This window comes from Numida meleagris, chromosome 6 (genome assembly GCF_002078875.1).
Source record: "Numida meleagris isolate 19003 breed g44 Domestic line chromosome 6, NumMel1.0, whole genome shotgun sequence".
Classification (NCBI taxonomy): Eukaryota; Metazoa; Chordata; class Aves; order Galliformes; family Numididae; genus Numida; species Numida meleagris.
This window is the reverse complement of record NC_034414.1, coordinates 11,523,348-11,538,707: the sequence shown is the minus strand read 5'-3', so window position 1 is coordinate 11,538,707 and position 15,360 is coordinate 11,523,348. Positions and strand designations below refer to the sequence as shown.

The 15,360-nt window shown below is 36.6% G+C and overlaps 1 protein-coding gene across 11 annotated transcripts in view; it reads left to right on the top strand.

The window, feature by feature from the left end:
- Positions 1 to 15,360, top strand: part of SOX6 (SRY-box 6) — a 410,347-nt gene that overhangs the window by 145,891 nt on the left and 249,096 nt on the right. The gene's annotated exons all lie outside the window — the stretch shown is intronic.

Genomic DNA, 15,360 nt, shown 5'->3' with positions numbered 1-15,360 from the left:
ACTAAGAGCTATGGAGTATATTTAACTGTGAAATATCTGAACAATTTTTTACTGTTTTGTGGCTAAATGTGAGAACTGATCACAAAACCTGAAGAGTTCTTTGCAACAGCAAGCTAATACATTTTGTAATTCTTTCTTTAGTTGTTCTTGAACATATTGTGGAATTTTATGGAAGCTTTTATGTTGCAGAGCTTTTTCACTTGCACGGTTATTAGACTTCAGTTTTCACACAGTTTGAATGACATATTCAAATTTGTTTGGAAATATTGTGAACATGTTTGTTTTCATTAAAAAATATTTTTTTTTGGCGAGGCTTCAGAATCTGTGATTTTGAGTTAGAAGAAAATGGATGTTTGATAAACATGCCACCACGTTTATATAGAGAAATGAAAACCAAACCATTAGATCAATTGGACATAATCTTCTAATTTTACTGATTTTAATAAAGTCTCATAACTCTGTCTTGGGAAAACTTTGAAATTTGCCTTCTATATTTATTTTGATTATATTAATCAATAGGTATGGTGAGTATTAATATTTTCAACAGTCTTCACTATTTAGTTTATTATAAGTGTAAAATGTTGTAAATAGTAGCAGTTAAATACTGTAGAACTTAGAAAGTGTTTACAGTGTTGTATGATTTTTTCCTAAGTTGGATGCTGTTACTTGAATTAGTAGCATTTAAAAAAAATTCTAGTTTGCTTTTAGAATGGCATTAAATATGTGTACATTGTTGCTACAGTATCTGTCATGGTGAAAGAGAGTTTGTAATTCTCAGATTTTAGCTATTTCTATGTAATAGCCTGAAAGTTATGTGACGGAGATTGTGGTGTTACAAGAATTTAAAAAAAGCCAACAGATTAAAAGCAAAGCAACTTAAGCAATTTAGTTTGACATGGTAACCTTTCATGAGCCACACAGAAAAGAACAAACCTTTTGATACAGCCTAGGGCAAAGGCGAAAGGGAAAGAAGGGAGGAACAGGCAGTGAGGAAAGTGAAAAGGGAAGTGGCGCCGGTTGACAGGCCTCACTGTTTCACCTGCAACTTTGGCCTACTCGAGCAGAGGCAGCTGGTAGCCAGCTTCTCTGAAGAGAGGCTCATCACCTTTGAGTAAAGTGAAATCCCAGAATTTCTGAGAATAGAGCTAGCAAGGCAACAGAAGCTTGGAAGCTCTGCTAAACATTCAGATATAGGGTAACAAATAACTTCTTGTGGCACGTTTTATCCCAGTATTTTTTAGAAGAAGGACATCACAAATAAGCTGCTCTGCCTGACTTTGAACGCTAGAATCTAGGAAATATATAAAGAGCAAGAAAACCAATGATGCAAAATTATCAACACAGGAAATGATATACGTGGAAAAACAAGATTGTAATTAGTGGAGGAAAGTAAGAAACTGATTAGAGGAATGTAGTTTCCCAGATGTTTAAGGCAAAAATGAAAGTTAAATTAGAGAAGCTCTGCTAACTAGTGTTGGAGAAGGATGCTTGATTCAGAATGGGAAAGCTACTTGTAAAATTAGGAAAGAGCTGGCAACTGAGTTGAGCTCAAATGTTTTCCTGCACGAGTGAATCTTTGGAATGCTCTGCTTGGAACATCATCAGGAACAACCAGTGTAGTTCTGTGGAAAAAAAAAAAACCAAACAAAAAAAAACCAACACCCAACAAAATTAAACTTGCTGTGTGATTATTTGGAATGATTAAAGGTTGTTGTATTGCTTATGTGTGTACTAACCCTGAAATTAGGCAAATTGGTTGGGTTTTGTAGAAGTATTTCAGGATTTATTTTATTTTCTTTGCACGTGTAGGTGACATCTGAGCTCTAGCACTGTACTGGTTCAAGTGACAGACTTTAATAATCATTTTCAAATCTATTGTTTTAGTTTATTAGCAGAATCCTAAATCATCAAATGCCACCTACTCGCAACTAAAGAGAAACAGTCTTGGAAAACTTCAGCTATAAGCCACTGTAAATTATCTGTCATTTAACGTTTATAATTTACAGTATTATGATAAAAGTAATATTCTTAAATATAAAAATAAGAAAAAAGAGCAGAAACTCTTTTTGTGCTCATTCCTGTGATTATTTTCAAACTTAACAGTATCAAATACAGCGAAAAAGTCCCCGCCACAGCCATTTCTTCAGGGTTCTACTTCTCCTTGCTTTCGTGCCAGTTGTAGCTTTTCAGTTGTCTGTTCAAAACAGAAGAAAATAAAAAAAAAAGTTTGCCTTAGTTCGATGCGTCTGGAATAGGTTGATAAGAACATCATCTGATTTAGCAGAACTAGTTTCACGGAGCATGTTAAGTGAAATTGCTGCCTTTTCTTCAGTGCAGACTGCCTTGCTCGTAGCCTGTTCAAAGGCTTGAGGCTGGGAAGCGTTGAATTTCCAGAGTAATTTCCAGAGGTCTCTGACTAAACAGCTGTACATCTGGAAACAGCTGCAGTTTAGGGGCAGCTGCTGAAGCAGCTTACCTGCAGCAAGCAAACCCTTCTCGTCATGACGTGGTTGGGACAGTAAGATGACATGATTGGTGGGGTGGAGCTTGAATATCCACATGTTGCTTCATTCTCTACTTTATAAAAGCCTGGTGCTAGCAAGACGCTTGTCTACAGAAACAGGTGGCCAAAGCAAAGGTTGGGCCAGAGTTTTTTGTTTCTTGGACCACACCTCATCTTTGATGACAGTATTGGAGAGAGAATGTGTTTCAGTTCATTAGGAGTTCAGTGAGGCCATGTGGATAACACTGAAGTATTTTATAAGATTCAGTGTAAAGCTGCATAGTTCAAGGAAGCTCATGTCTTATTAGCTGTAGCTAAGGTCAGTTATCCACACAATGAGGGGGAAACTCTTTCATAAACAAGGAGATAAATATGGTGCAGCTGGTGCTTAGCTGTGCTTTGGGCTATTGCGTTACCAAAGGAGCTCATGCTCAGCTCCAGCTCTTGAAGAGTCCTTGCAGAGCATCAGCAGCTTTGAGTGGCTGGATGCAAAATTACTAGGTTGCATCATAAAAAAAAAAAAAAAAAGGATACATTCAGGACAATCTTGTGATTTTGCATATAGGTATCTATGTCTACAAGAGAGACAAGGGAGAATATATGTAGAAACACAACTCTACTTTTAGAAGAAGATAAAACGTACAATGTTAGAACTGAAAAATATTTAAACCTATGAAACTGAAACAACTAAATAAAGCAGACTACTAAGCCTAGTGTCTTGTGGGTTTTACTTTAAGCACAAGCTGCTAAGTGTTCAGTGGTGTTAGAAAATGCCAATCGGGTTTGTAGGTATCTATCATCTCTTGATCAATCACTGATAATGTAGTGAGAAATCTTTTAAGATTTCATTTTGGCTTCGGGACTAGCATTTTTACTGTCTGATGGAAAATAGTACTTTAAACAGCTGCAAAGAGAGAATAGCATGAAGAGTTAATTGAATCATATGTTGTTAGGGGGAAAATATTTTCTTCCTTTTTTTCCTCATTAGAAGTTACATGTGCTCTCTATTATATCCAACATATTTCAATAGTGTTTTAAAAGACTTACTCGTGAAAGAGTGAATTTTTGAAGACATGTCATTTTTCTTTGTCTGAATATGGTTTTGTGGTAGAAGTGGATGATAGTTCCTAACATCCATAGAAGTGTGAAATGTAATCCCCTTACTGTTTTGCTACACAGGCTTTGGTTGTATTTTATAGATGTTGCAGGAGAATCTGTTGGTATTTCTTCCAAGATAGTACAAACCAGTATTTTTGCAGTTAATAATTATTCCAAATGTTCTAACTGTAGCCAAAACAAAACAAAACAAAAAAAACCAAAAACAACAACAAAAAAAAACCCAGCAAAAAACCAACAGATTAGTTCTAGCTGTATTCACCCAAGTTTGTGGGAGCCAAAGGACAGTAGATCAACTGTTGTCCTACAAACCTCTGTTTTACTAACCAGACTGATGAGGCTGGGCTTTGCAGGTGTTCAGTGTAGGAGGTAAGCAGTAGTATTCCTGCAGAGAAGAGGTTTGTCAGGGCCTCTAATTAAACAGGACAGACTGACCAACCTTCATTACCTTGGGAGAAGAGCGAAGCTGGGTGCTTCCGTGCTATACTGCACGGATGCTGCAACTACTTAGGGGCATCAGGAAAGGAGATGACCCTCTTTTGGCCTCTTTGTCTAAGGGGTGGCTCATGTAGGCTGTATATCATAGTTTGTCTGACACCTGATAGCTTACGTGTGTGTGCTAGTTTCCTACCATTTTATGGTGAGAAAATCATCTATTTAAACTTGAGTGTGTATTACAGGAGGCAAATCCTAACTATTTACATTTGTTTTCTTTCAAACAGACTTTCCATCATTACATTTATTTAATTTAGACCTGAAGATATTTGTTCTACTCTCCTATTAACTTGGATTAACAAAAAAGACACAACATATACATAAGCATACATCTCAATTTTTGCATGAAAAACATGAGTTAAATCACATATGCCTTTGTTCTTCTTTTAACTGGAGTAAGCATTCAGCATTTATTAGAATAATATATATTGTTTACTAGTGCTTATGCTGAATCATTCTTGTCTGTGATTTTTCTTTGAGAGAAATATTTTTAGTTATTAAACTAAATATTATTTTTCTTTCTCTCCCCTTCTCCCATTGTCTATTTAGCACTATCATCGTGTTAGGGGCACACTTTTGAGGCAAAAATAAGCAGCTGCTGGTGACCCCATGCAACTGTCTGGTAAACAGTGTTGTTTAATTGAAAGTTCAAATAAAAACCTGCAGGAGAGAAATATTGTTTTGTTTTACATGCCTAGTAGGAGGGGAGCTGCTATATTATAACTGAGAGAATAATAACCCTCCGTGCTTGTCCGGATTCAGATCTGGGAGCTGAGTGCATACTTGTCTAGATCTCCTATATTAAAGAAGGAGCTAAGTTTTGGAATCATCGTTGAAGTCAGCTAAAGCAATCAGGAATAACAATTTGTTTCAGGGAGGATCAGGTTCTGCTTTAAGTTATATCAATATTGTTCTGAAGTTAGTTTATGAACTTTGCTATGATTATTCTCTCCTGCATCCTCCAACTGTAACATGTAATCCAGAGTTCCTGTACCATGTCTTCTGCTGCTAGCTGTCTGTAGCATGCAAGTAAAGTGAGTGAGAAGTGACTACTTCATCTGCTAGTATCAATAGTAACTCTATTGTGTGTGCGATGTCGTTTTTTCATTTTCTTAAAATCAGTGTTTTCAGGGAATAAATTAGAAAGGCAGATGGGTGCCAGGAAAAAAAAAATATTTTTGTGTTGTCAGACCACTAGGTATAGTCAACATGTTTAGTTGGTAGGTGATCATAGAAGTCTTGGAAACAAAATTGCCTGCACACTTTCAGCAGCATAGTGGCACGTGTAGTAAGAATGATTTACTGCATCTGCACCACTGAAACACAACCAATTCTTAGTTGAATTTTAATTCATCAGTGGTGATGTTCTGATTTTAATTCTGCATCTCCAGCAGTGCAGCAACTCTTTTACTTTTAAAAATGTGCTCATATATCTGAATACATCTTCATAAATTATTAAAACCATGCAAAATGTATTGACTGGTGCCAGCCAAGTCTAGAGAGACTGAACCATGCAGTAAACAATTGTACGTGTGTGACTGTCTAAACAATGTAAAGGTATACCCAAGTTACGTATTTCTTTTAAATCTACGATTTGTGTATGTGTATATATAAGCATGCACAGAAAAACATAATTATGTGCCCACATACAAGCAGTATTTATGTAAAAATGGATATTTGCATATATATGCCTGCATGTAATATACATTTCTATACACATACGTAATAATATCCTACATTATTTTCATGTTAATATCAGATACAAAACTTCATACTTTTATGTATACGTATATCTGTCTTGTGCATCATTCTACTTTCAGAGATGACATTCTAGATTTTAGAGGAGTAATACACTATCAGCCAGAATATTGAGAATTGCTAAGATTGGTATTGATTAGTATAATTCTGAGTCTTCCAGACTATTGGTAACAATTTTACTTACAAAAGGGTTGAGTCAGTTCCAGCCTATCAGTGGACTTATAACCATCCTGACAATCCACCTTGCGCTTTCAGGACTTACAGTTCAGAGAGGGAATTGGACGTTGTACTTATTTACATATTACCTAAAATATTTATTAAATTGCTTTTGGAGATTACAGAGGTCACATAAATGAGCTTTGTCAACTTGATTTCCGCCTCCCTGCCCCTCCCCCCAGGACCTTAATGGAAAAAGCTATTATAGACCAGTTTCCTCTCCGTATCTGTAGAAGTAGCATGATAATTAACTTGATAAATCTCACCATGTGAGGCGTCTCCTAATTTATTTGTTAGCCTACAATGTAATTCCTTTTCTCATTGTTTGTGTTGCCTTTTCCTCTGGAATACCATAATCTTTTAACCTGTATTTTGTTGGTGATGGTGGTGATGTGAAAACTGTAACAGAACCTAACCAAAATAGCTTTGAGGTGCTTTTTTTTTTTTTTGGTTAGAAAATGGTTTTTTATGATTTTATTGTTTTTATCTATAAATGTTTCCTACATTTTTTTTCCAGTATTAATCCTACTTTTCTGGTCAAACCTTTCCAGTTAGAAGTGTTTATCACTTTTCTCTCAAATAAAAGATAATAAAGTACACATACTTTACAGCTTGAACATAAATAAAACTTTTTTCTGCACCCTTGAAGCCAATGGACAGGTGATCAATCCCAGTGTCATTTCTTTTTGTTTCTATTCTGAAAGAGAGCTTTTCTGCTGAAATATTTGTGCCTACATTTTTTAAGTCTTATGGCAGATGGCTCTTACATTACCTCTATCAGTTTGTAACCATATAGAAATATAGTTGGAAATTTAGAGAAATGTAATCCTTTGTTACACAATAATTTTAAAATACTATTTGAAAAACAATTATAGGTTGAAAATCGTGTACTAAATAGTTTTATAGGATGTTATATTGTACTTGATGACAAACGTGGGATACAATATTGAAACACAGAGTGAAGAATCTAAACATACGCTTTCCTTTATCTGGAAATTTTAACTATATAGGAGAAGATCTAAGAGTGAACATAACCTGGTATAAATCAAATTGGCCCTTGATTACACTTAACCTTATTATGAAAGCTGATTTGGAGGCAAACTACCAAATGCTGTCGTTTTGATATAAATAATTTCACTCTCGCCAGCTAATTAATTGAGCTGAATGTTTTATCTCGCATGATACTTAATACTGTCTTATATACAGAGGTTAACATTTAAACTTTATTTTATTATGGAGTCCTATGACATGACTCTTTCCTTTTTCTTCTGATCAGTTTATTCCATTTTTTTCCCTTTTTCTTTTCTTGCTGCTCTAAGAAAACAATAAACTAACTTCTTATGTTGTTATTTTTCTCCTGTACTTGTTCATTTTTATTTTTATTTATTTATTTTTATATGTTATTTCAGAAGGCAAAGATTCTCATATGGATTTACTGAGATCTATTTTTTTTTCCCCAATTTGTGTTTTGTGAACACAAAGAACAGGGAAGCCAAAAAAGCCTTCTTCATAAGATAGGTGCGGCCTTTGATGCAGCTTTTATATATATGCCAAAAATATGCCACGAGCGTGCTCTGAATGAAAGGACCAGATAGTGTCTTTCTTGATGCAATTGCTGGAATTCTTGTGTGATTGGTAAAGATTTGCTATTGCCATGAGAGAATCAACCCATTTTATTGAACCATTGAACATGTACACTTGTGTTCAGTGGTGACCTGAGAATCCTAGACTAGTGAGAAAGGGACAAAAGAAAGCTTTTGTATTCCATTTTGGTTTCGAGAGCTTTATTCCCACTGAGTACTGTTTTCAAATTAGTTCCACATACTCACGTAGGGAGTCATTTTCTGCTAGCTGATTGTAGGCTCACTGATAGTGGTTTAACATCTTTGCTGCTTTAGCTTGCAGATCTTTTTTTTTCTTATATTTTAATTCTCTTTAATACTACTGACATATTTGAATGCCCAAGTATTTTTCTCTAGCCCGTGGAATGGGGTTACTTGAATTCTGAGAAATCTCATTAAAATCATTAAGCTCTATACAGGCATCTGCACTTCATTTATAAATTGCATACACCAGATTATAAGATCAAGCATATAATTTTCAGAGTTTAAAAATTTTATTGGATCAAGTTTTTTAATACATTGGTTTGTCACCTAAAAAGCCCTTTTTCACTGGCACTTTTTCTCTCTGTTCTGATAACAAGCATGGTACAATTATCCAACCTTTGTTATCCAACTGTTATATTTTATAGGTTGATAACTACTCTGTGAGCTATGACATGAACCTTCCCTTGCTGCATTCCCTCAAAAACAAAAACATGAAAGAAAGAAGAAAGGGACCCCTCTCCACTAACCATTAAATTGTAGGATGATCTAGAGATAAAAGCAGAATCTCTTTTTTGCTTTCCAAATATTTGCCTGGCCTTCAAAAGCTATTTGCCTTTTGTGTTTATATTGGATTTATTTTTTTGGCCTACATGTAGAAAGAGAATGATACATAATGAATAATGGACAGTAGGGAGGGAAATGTTCTCAGCTTTCACATCTAGCCTGTGTTTTGTAATTTTTTTTTAATGCCATCTACTTTTATTTAAATAGAAATTGCTGAGTATTGTAAAGGGTTGTAAATGTGAAAGTGTAAGAGAAAGTACTGTACAAGCAGACTATCTACAGGTTGGCAGGCTGTTGAGAGTTGGTAGAGTGCCATCTTCTACTATGAAACTTAGAGACTTCACATTATTTCCGTGTGTGGCAGAACAGTGTAAGGTTTCAAAAGTCAGTCTTCTGTCATTTGCAGAATTACTTTTTGCTGTTCCTGAAAGGGGCAGATTCGCATCTGTGAAGTTTTATAAATCTTCACTTGGACAAAAGGAAAAAAGGTCTGGTTGAAAGCCGATGTCTGTGTCATATCATCTTTGGGGAAACTGGCAGCATGTGGCCTGGAAAGGTACACTCTGCTGGATGACGAACTGGCTGGAGGGCCGGGCCTAGAAAGTGGTGGTGAATGGAGTTAAATCCAGCTGGTGACCAGTCATGAGTGGTGTTTCTCAAGGGCTGGTACTGGGGCCTGTTCTGTTTAATAACTTTATTGATCTGGGTGAGGAGATGGAGTGCACCCTCGGTAGGTCTGCAGATGACACCAACTTGGGAGGAAGCGTTGATCTGCTTGAGAGTAGGAAGACCCTTCAGAGGGATCTGGACAGGCTGTACTGATGGGCTGAGACCAGTGGGATGAAGTTCAACAAGACCAAGTACTGGTTCCTGCACCTTGGTCCCTACAACCCCATGCATTGCTACAGGTGTTGGGCAGAGTGGCTGGAAGACAGTGCAGAGGAAAAGAACCTGGGAGTGTTGGTCAATGTTCAGCCAAACATGAGCTAGCAGTGTGCCCAGGTGGCCAAGAAGGCCAATGGTATCCTGGCTTGTATCAGAAATAGCGTTGCCAGCAGGAGCAGGGAGGTTATTGTCCCCCTGTACTCAGCTCTGGTGAGGCTGCATCTTGAGTACTGTGTTCAGTTTTGGGCCCCTCACTACAAGAAAGACATCCAGGTCCTGGAGCGTGTTCAGAGAAGGGCAGGGAAGCTGGTGAAGGAATTGGAGCACAGGCCTTATGAGGAGCAGCTGAGGGAACTGCGATTGTTTAGTGTGGAGAAGAGAAGGCTCAGGAGAGACCTTACTGCCCTCTACAATGATCTGACAGGAGGCTGTGGCAAGACGGGGTCAGCCTCTTCTGTGGGTAATTACAGACAGGACAAAAGGGAATGGCCTCAAGTTGTGCCACGGGAGGTTTAGGTTGAATGTTAGGAAAGACATCTCTGAAAGAGTGGTCAGACACTGGAATAGGCTGCCCAGGGAGCTGGTTGAGTCACCATCCCTAGAGGTGTTCAAGAAATGTGTAGATGAGGTGCTAAGAAACATGGTTTAGCATGCAGCATTGATGGTAGGTGCACAGCTGGACTAGATGTTCTTAAAGGTCTTTTCCAACCTTGATGATTCTATAATTCTGTCTTCAGTTCTTTCCCTCCGGATGGCAGAGGAGATTCCTTTGAAGCTTTGTTGTATCTCATGGATTTTTTTCCACTGAAAGAACAGTAATTCAGCAAGTTTATTTTTCATATAATTTGATATAAAAGGTCATATTCAAGGGAGGGACTGTTTTGTAATCACTCTTCCCAAAGTAATCTTTTCTGTTGCTTATCTTATTCCCTTGTCATGTAACATACTATCTTGTGATTTTCTTAAACAGTTGAGATGGAGGTGTTCCCCAAATTTGTTTACTATAATAATCAATGAATTTGACACCAGTAACTTGAAGGCAGATGTGATCCAATGATTTAATTGAAGTATCTCAATTAATGTACATTAAAAATATATACATTTATAATGTATATAAATATATTTCACACATGTATGTCATAAGGCTCTTAGTATGTTACAGTTTGTGAAAATTACAGTCAGTTAATAATGTGTCAGCTCCCCACTGTGTGCTTTGTAGTATACTGAATGGGTGTTACATGATTTATTTGCTGGATTTTGCAGGTTTTTTGTAGCATGCCAGATGCCTTGCTGATTGCTTGGTGAAGCCTAGAGCATGAGCTCCCTCCTGCAATGTTTAAGTTTTTCTACATTTTCTTAAAAGTATGACAGTCTTAAAATCAGAAAATCACTTCCTCCAAACTTTGATAAAAAACAGAATATGTTTTAGTGAGAGAATTTTTTGTAATTTAGATGCACATTTGTGTGATAATCCCAATTTACTTCATAGTTTTTTGAACTGTAGGGAGCGCATTCATAATGAAACAAATGTATTATAATGTTGCTAGAATATCATAATGCTGTCAGTAATTTATACACATCTCTGCGATTTTATGAAAAAAAAAACAATAAACCAACCCACGTTTAATACGTGTTTGTTAACACTGTCCATAACATAGTATGATCCCCTCTCTGTTTATCACTTCCGCTCTGATGTGTTTTCTTGACTTCCTCATGTCTTCTCATTCTTTCATTCAACTGGTAAGGCCTATTGATAAAAGTGAGGTCATACTTTTGCTTATAGATTTAGGAAGCGGGAATGTCCAGTTAAGCTTCTCAGTTCACTTTACTCATTATATTTCTGGTGATTTTTTATGCAGTCTTTTGGGATCACACTGGAGCATTTCTGTTCAAATTCTTGCATCTGTTCTCCACAGCACCCAGGCTTGAAAACCAGTTAGGAGGTATCGAAATATCTATTTTCAAAAAGCTTAAAATCCTGAAGGTGATTGATGACTGGAGATAAAAATTGGTAGAATCATCTCAAGATGCAAGCTGTTTAAATAAGCTCTAAGTCTTTATGGTATTCTCCCATACTGCCATACAGAATGTTGCATTAGGATAGTATAATTTAAACAGAGTGGATAAATTTCTATGTGACATCAAGAACGTTCAACACCATCTTGTACAGCAACTGGATTTAATAGGCAAAGAAATTAAAGGGAGTTTAGAAAATGAAAAATTGTGCAAGCTGTTGATTTAAGAACTAAGGATCTTGTTTGGTGCTCATAAAAGTTTCCAACGTCCTTCTTTTTGTAGTTTTTAAGAGTGCATTACATATATAAAGTATGTACTTTGAGCTTGGGTGTACTATCTAGTATCTAGAATGAGATATACATTTACAATGCTTGGCTTTCAGATTTAAGTCTGAGCATAGCAAGAGCTCAGTAAGGTCTGGCAACAACAGCTCTCAAATGTGGAGCTTCTGAGAACTTCCTTGCAAGTTGAAGGATTACTTTCATCTAGCAAAAGCGATGAAGAAACTTAACAGAGTTGCAAAGAATCATTTCTGCAAATGTCACGTAGAACCAACTACAATGGAATCAAAATATTTTTAGGATAGTTTGTAATTTTGGAGGTAGTTACGAAGGACTGTTAAGGACGGGCATTTGAGATGTATATTTCAGTTCTACCTGTCTTTGATTTATATCTCATGTCCAGTGAAAATATTCATCCGGTGAGTTATAGGCTTTAGTTCCCTGTCTTGTTTCTACTGATACCATATATCAGGAGAGTGAAGCTTGAAAATTTTTCATTTCCATCCTCTCATCTTATTGATGGATTACAACCCTTATTTTCTTTCTGTTTCTCTTACCCATTTTGTGTGTAATTATTTATACAAAGTAGGACTGAGCAATTTCTAGAATTAATATTGAACAGGCATTTATGTTTTAAACTTTTTTTCTCTTAATTTACAACTTCTCAAAGCTCTATGTTGTTTAAAATTTACCTTTCTTCCTTATAAATCCGTATTTATTTTATATAGTTTTCTTTGGAAGTACCTGAGCATTGTAAGCACTATTATACTAAACTATACTATTAAGTGTTTCTTGTATGTAGAATGAAATAGTTATTTTCTTTTTGTCTTTCATCATTTTTTTCCTTGTTATTTATATATTTGGTTGTAGTTGCATTTCTTTGTGGAAGGTGAATCACCAGTTATCAGGAGCAGGCTGGATTGGCACACTGTTATTTGTATCCTAGCCCAAAATTTGGAATGTTTGAAATACTAAATTAATAACTAATCATTTTTGTAACATTTCTGGCAAACTCAGGGGAGGTGCTCCCCAAATTTTCTCACAGTATCTTACAGTGCAGGAGTCATTCTATGCAACCTTTCACTTGGTCTTGAATGCAAGCTTTCTGATAGGCACCGGTCAGCCACGCAGTCCCTGTCAGATTTGTTAGTCTCGCTTTCACAGCTCTGAGCATAACCTGGTCCCTGCGCTTGTTTCCCAAGGGCTGTCTCCCTTCTTTCCTTCTTTCCCTCTTTCCCACTCACTGGGCACTAAGAATAAATGCCTGGTAAAGTCACCAGGAAGTGTCCAGGGCATTTCTTGGCCCTGTCAATGGCCATTCAGAGCAAGGATGACAGAGAATGCATCCATAGCCTCAGGGCAAAGACTCTTAGAACTGGCAATGTCTGCAGGAGCCCAGGCAGAAATGTGGGTCCTGTTCCCTCCCAACTGTCTACAGATTCTCTCTAGCAAAGCTGCACCCTAAAATACTTTGAGTGAAATCCTGATTCTGTTGAAGTCATTGGACGCTTAGGAATTGTTTTTATTTCAGCAAGGATTTCACCATTATTTTTACTTCCCAGCTGTATTTCGTGTGGTAGGGGGGTACCCGGAACAATGATGAATGTGACTTCACATTGTGAAATAAATTCTCTACTAGTTTCGTCCTTGCCTTCCTCCCATTTGAATAACTGTAAGTGATGTTCTCTGTTAATAAGCATGTACTTTGTCTAAATTGAATTTAGTTTTCTTTTGACATACATACCATTTTATTATTAATCATCCCCTTCTGCCCTTTACCATACAATAAGGGACTGTTATGCTCATGGAACATACTTAATCTTTAGTATGTTGTATTTTACTTCTATTGTTGCTTTCTCATTTCTGTATGGAAAATCTGTTTTTACTGGCTCTTAAATCATGGGTTAAGCCCTTATTGAAAACATGTTCTGTATGTACTACTTGCTAGAGAAAAAAGTTCTTTTGAAGGTATAGGCTAGGCTTACAGAAATGCTTCACTATGCAGTAAAAATTTAGAGGTCTCCTATATGTTATCTAAAGCTAGATATATACCCAATTACTCAGCATCACATCATAAAAGAGATGCATACTATGTTCATGTCTGTCAGTGCCTTAAGTCATCATTCTTCAGCCTTTTTTAAATTCTCTTTTTATTGAAACCAAGAAACAAAACAAAGACAAAAAAAAAAGAAGCAAAAACAACATCAATTAGATGTCAACATGACATCAAAGAGCATAATATATAATGAAAATAAATGTATGATCTGGTGACTCAATGATTTCTGTCCATATGGCATTTACAGAGAAGTAAAGTAAAGGCATTAAGTAGCTACACATCTGCATTGAGGAAAATATGCAGTATAAAGCTGGCCATAGTCACAGCGCTAGTAGATTTTCAGTTCAGATTACCTAGAAATAAATAACATGCTGAGGGGAAGCCAGTTTCCAACAGATACACTCATATATGCATTCAGAGATTACTATACTGAACAATGTTCAGGTTATATATGCTTTAATACAAAAAATTACTTTGAGGGAGCTGTTCTATTTGTTGGCAATAGGTCCAAGTTCATAGATGGGTGTGCAGTGCAACTGCACACAAAGGGATGCAAAAGTGCAATCAAGAGAGAAAAAAAGAAAAGTTTCAAAGTAAATGTGACTATATGTTGAAAGTATTAAAATGAATACTGAGTTCAAGCCTATTGCTGTTTTGGCTGAAAGACATATGAAAATGCCTCTTTGCATAATTGGTAAGCACATAAAAAAAACACTGAGAATCAGCTAAGCCTCTAAAATAATAATCTGGGAATTCCATTCATTATTATAGTAAAGGCATCATAACTTTCAGGTAAGTAGGGAGGGGAGGGGGAGAGAGGTGAGACTGCGGGGGTGGCAACTGGAGAAAAAAAAACACACAAAAAACAGAAAGATCCAGAATCAGACACAGTCTGTTATTTGAATTTGTTGTTCATTTTCAATGGAGTGATAACTGCAACAGCTCAGCCTGAACTGCCTGGATCAACGCTTCCCTTTCTAAGGAACTTGGATGTGTTTCACAGCTTACATCTGGACAACAGAGTGCAGGGTAAAAAAACCACAAGAATATATCATGTATTCTCTTTGCATACTTAAGACCTGGATCTCATGTAAAAAAAAATGTACATGTAAACACACAAAAATGTATATGTAGAAATATATGTATCTACACACATTCATATGTTTATAATTCCAGTTCCGTGTGAAATTTCTTCTCTTTTTTTTCTGTTAGGCTCAGTTCACAGATCTAGTACCTATCTCTCCAGCTACTTTAGAAGCTCCGTCTTAGAATCTTGTTCCTTTTTTCCACCCAATTGTCTTGTTATACAGTGGGGTATCTGAGATCTTTTTTTGTTAATCTTACTGTAAGTGTAGCTGCGGGCTTCAAAGAAGGTGATAACTCATTGGACCTGGGACACGGAGCTTTTTGTAGGATTGGGCAACAAGTAATGAAGTCCTTGTCATTTAGATCAGCGATAACTTTAGGGAGACCACTTGGTTGATGCTGTACATCGCATTGTATGCCTCTGTATCATCAGGGTGGTAATAAAACATGTTTTTCCCAGGGCATGTAGCTGGCGACTATGGATGGTAGAAATGAGCAGAGTGCTGAGCCTGTGGGGAGAAGCAGCTCCAAAGGGTAAAAGAGTAGTGTACTGAAACC